The sequence below is a fragment of the Octopus bimaculoides genome, chromosome 27 (assembly GCF_046866305.1).
Source record: "Octopus bimaculoides isolate indiv1 chromosome 27, ASM4686630v1, whole genome shotgun sequence".
Classification (NCBI taxonomy): domain Eukaryota; kingdom Metazoa; phylum Mollusca; class Cephalopoda; order Octopoda; family Octopodidae; genus Octopus; species Octopus bimaculoides.
In genome coordinates this window covers 7,832,621-7,837,620 of record NC_142954.1, presented here as the reverse complement: position 1 = coordinate 7,837,620, position 5,000 = coordinate 7,832,621, and the positions used below count along the sequence as shown (strand labels likewise).

The following is a 5,000-nucleotide window of genomic DNA, read 5'->3' as shown; positions in this document are numbered from 1 at the left end:
AATTTCGTTTAACGTCAACTAATTCAATCTCGTTTAACGTCGACTAGTTCGATGTCTTTTAACGTTGACTTGTTCTGTCTCGTTAAACGTCAACCAGGTCAATCTCGTTAAACGTGGACAGGTTTAATATCGTTAACCGTGTAGCAGTTCATGGTGGTGAGAGGGAAAAGACAACGCGTCTATTTTCTGCTGGTTCAAAAGTTCTTTAACTTGAATACTAAGAATATTAGGTTCTTAACACGTCTACTACCATATCCTTCATGCCAGAAATTTGTAAATCGATTCCAAATATCTTGTCGAATATTGAACCTCAAAAACATCCAACATTTTCACCACCTTATCTAAATTATTTGCCAAAACGCCTGTCTTTTTTGTAATTCTAAGAGGTTACCAAATGCGTTAATATATTTTAGTTCAACATAGGCGCGGACGTAACTGTGTGTGTAGAAGCTAGCATCCTAACCACATGGTTCCGGGTTCAGTTCCACTGCGTGGCACCTTGAGCAAGCGTCTTCAGTTATAGCCTCAGGCCGACCAAAGCCTTATGAGTAGATTTGGTAGACGGAAACTGAAAGAAACCCGTCGTATATATATATATATATATATATATATATAGGAAAATGTAAAAAAGCCAGAATGCTGAACTGGGAGCATAATTTAATGAAGATTTTTTCTAACCGGCTTTCATTGCGATGAAGCAAATTATCAAGAAGGAGAATGAAAATGTTTTTTTACAAAGAAGTACAAAAAAGTACAAAATGAAGAAAATAATATATAAAACAATAATATATAAAAAAAAAATAATAATAAAAATAATATTAAAAAAATGGGTATATTTATTTATTTTTTTTATATATTATTTTTTTTATATATTATTGTTTTATATATTATTTTCTTCATTTTGTACTTTTTTGTACTTCTTTGTAAAAAAACATTTTCATTCTCCTTCTTGATAATTTGCTTCATCGCAATGAAAACCGGTTAGAAAAAATCTTCATTAAATTATGCTCCCAGTTCAGCATTCTGGCTTTTTTACATTTTCCTATTATTTCTCCACGTGCGGTTAACACAACCCCACTATTTACTGACTTATATATATATATATATATATATATATATATATATATATATATATATATATATATATATATATATATATATATATATGCATGTATTTATGTGTGCGTGTCTATGTTTGTCCCCTCACCATCGCTTGACAACTGATGCTGGTGTGCTTACGTCCCCGTAACTTAGCGGTTAGAATAAGCACTAGGCTTACAAAGTATAAGTTCCGGGGTCCATTTCTTCGATTAAAAATAAAACCTTTGAGGTGGTGCTCCAGCATGGCCGCAGTCAGATGACTGAAACAAGTAAAAGAATAAAAGTGTAAAAGAGAACGCATCTAGAGATGCAATATCTGGATACATCATGAGCGTTTGTATCCTAAAGCCTCTGGACGTTTTGGATCTAACAACATACGCCCTCGTCCAAGCTGCGTGAGCAGGGTTTATAATGAGCCTGTATCCAAGTGGCATGTTACTGACCCCCACCGATAACATTTTAGCCAGAACCTTACAGATTTTTCTTCTGTGCCTCAATGCTGTTCTTGTTACTCTTCTTGACATTCCATCGGAATTGTTCTAGAGTGCTTTCTTCAGCAGTTACCTTTCCTTAACAAAGACAATCTCTCCTGGCTGTCGTGCGGGCGCTTCTATTGCCACTCTCTTCCTTGCTGCCTACCTCAACCAAGGTATTCAGGACCTGGTTGTATCTCCAGCGATAGCATCCTTCACCTAGTGCCTTGGAGCAGCTGTTCAATGATTCTTGTCTCAGGAGCCAGTCAGATGTTTACCCCATGATCTATTTTATGTTTCTTTTTTTTTTTTGCCTTGAGAAAGTTCCAAATATTCTAATATATTTTATATTGAGCTTTTTTAAAAAAAATTACATTTTACTGTTTTACTAGGAATTTAATTTCACAAAAAATATTAAAACACTTTCCAGTCATTATTCTATCGGGGACTCAATCACAAACCTTGTGTTAATTTTCCAGGATTTTGCCCCTCAAAATATAAAATGTTGAACTTCTCTTAAGATACTGGTCGTCTGCCAGAATTTTTAATCACCATTACTTCTATTTTACTTCCATTCATTTCCTCTGAGGTTATCGCAATTATTGTTACACTGCTCCTCTTTTAGCTTACTTCAACATTACCATCAGTCCAACAGCTATCATTATCATCCCTCAAAACCATGAAATTACCCACACTCCACTCCACTATCATCACCACCACCACCCCAGCAATCCTCCTTACCACCAATCCAACTACCACCATTACCACTACTATACCAATGCCGCCATTTTACCATTACCACAAACTTACCATTATCACTATTCCGACGCCGCCACCATTCTAAAAATAGACGTTATCACCACTCTACCACCACCACCACAACAATAGTAATTGTTACCACCTTTTAACACCTTTACCAGCACTCTAGCATGTGCAACACTCCAACAACTACCATTTCTGCCACTCAAGGAACACCATTATCAAAACGCTACCATTACCAATCGTCGTACAACTACCACTCAACAAACACCATTACCATCACTCAAAACAAGCGCCATTACCAACACTCAGACAAGATTATTACCATCATTCAAACAAGTACCAGTACCATCACTCAGGCAAGAACCATTATTATCACTCAAACAAGCATTATTATCATCACTCAAGCATGTACCATTACCAACACTCAAAGCAACAACCATTACCATCATTCAAATAAGCACCGTTACTATCACTCAAACAAGCACCATTACCATCACTCAGCAAGCACTCAATCATCACTCAATCAAGCACCATTACTAACACTCAAACAAGTACCGTTACCATCATTCAAACTAGCATCGTTACTATCACTCAAACAAGTACCATTATCATCACTCAAAACAAGCACCATTGCTTTCACTCAAACAAGCAGCATTACCACCACTCAACATGCACCTTTACCACCGCTCCAACAAGCGCTGTTTCAGCCAATTCAACATCTACCGCTGCCAGCACCACTACTCAGTCATTACCACTACTATCCCAACGAACTAACCACCTTTCATCTAACCGCCCAACCAACCAACTACCCAACCATCTAACCTCACAACCCCCTACTTATCATCAACCACTACCCCTAACCATCCAGCAAGATGGTTAGGGGTAGCAAAATAGACAACACCTTAAAGACAACGAGATACGTATCAGATTTGTTCCTACATACTCAGTAAAGACATTTGGGCTGGTAGCTCGAGAGTTTGGCTTACTTGCTTGAGCCATGCCCTACTGTCTTAAAGGAAGTGGACAAATTGAATAATAAACTACGCGATTGTTATGGCAGGAAAGCCTTTGATTATAGGTCAACTTGATCAAGGTTAAGCTGGGAATAAATAATAATGCCAGCAACAGAAACGACTGGTGAGATGACCACCATTACTATTAACATCTTTATTGCCAGCCACATCACATACATTGTGAAGACGTATGGCCTAATGCCTAGCAGTTAATGTGTTTCACTCATGATCGCGAGATCATAGTTTCGATTCCCAGACCGGATGTGTATTTTTCGTTCTTGAGCAAAACATTTCAGTCCGCTCAGCAGTAAATAGGTAACCTTACGATGGGTTGGCTTGCAAGGGTGAGATTGGGACACAAGAAAATCTACTGAGCAAAGGTCTCGGAAGCCGACACCAAAATCCCAATTCATTACCATCTTAATTATTTCCCCTTATTGGCATTACCATTATTATCAACAAGTTTTGTTGGCACTAAGCCAAATTTGAAACCCTTATTATCAAGCACCTATAAAGATGGATTTTCTTTATTACTTCTTCCTCTCTCTTTCATTCTTCCATTTCTTACATAAGCCCTTCGCTTCCTGTGGAGCATAGGCCGCTGACCACTTCTTTCTTGGTCAAGGAATTGAACCTATGATATTATGACCATGAAATGAACACTCCTAACCCCCAAGGGACCTCAGCCATTAACTACTTTTCTCCACTATTCTTGATTCTGGGCTGTCTTCCCTGCCGTCTCTCCAGTTGAATCCTTACTTTCCTTTTTTTAGCTTTCCGGCTCTGTCTCAGCATCCTGCTTTAGCTATTTTTAGGGAGTCCTCTCTTCTACCTACCTTATAGGTTTCAGATCAGAGCTTGACGTGTAATGCAGAATGTCCTGGATTTTGCTGCACCATGCTGTGTTTCTCTAAAGAAACGCCTTCTCCCAGGTTTCATTGGTTTTTAATCATCATTGATGTTCCTGTTCTATGCAGGGGTATTGAACCCTATACAAACCCATTTTATCTCCGGGAGAGATGGTCCATATTAGTCTGACCTCTTCTTCGACTTGGCCGGGGTTTTATAGCATAGCTCTAATCTCTCTTCTCTAAACAAAGCATTGAACCCCAAATCTATTTAATGTGTCCTTTTTAAGACGACAGAACATGATTTGAAAATTTGCTTACTCTTTCTACCTACCTCGTACAAGCTCCACCACTGATGCATACACCGGTAGTCTTATTTCTTAAGCCTTTTGCTCTTTATGGAGCAGAGTTCATCGACGATCATTCAGTGTTCTTGACTCTGGGCTGTTTTCTTCTTCCAAGTTTTTACTTTTTCCAGACGTTGGCCTTACACAAATCCATTTTTACCCCTATAAAGAGGTGTTCCATATTAGCATGGACTCTATCCTTTGACCTGTTCAGCATAGAAGGCCTTATCAGAAGCTTACACCTCGCTGGTATAGTTCTTATGGTCCTTCAGGAGGACAAGCCCCTACAACGCATGAAGGATTCGTCCTTGTAATGTTTCCTTCTTCCGTATTGCCACCATTTTTATCATCATCTGCACCAGCATCTTCATCCTCATCTCCGTCATTCATATTCAACAACATTCATATTCCAGTATTTCGATTGATCAACTTTAAAAACATACCACACACCACCCA

The 5,000-nt window shown here is 38.5% G+C and overlaps 1 protein-coding gene across 5 annotated transcripts in view; it reads left to right on the top strand.

Moving 5' to 3' along the window:
* The window catches only part of LOC149130841 (anosmin-1-like), a 779,297-nt gene that overhangs the window by 690,900 nt on the left and 83,397 nt on the right, over window positions 1-5,000 (top strand). The window lies entirely within an intron of this gene.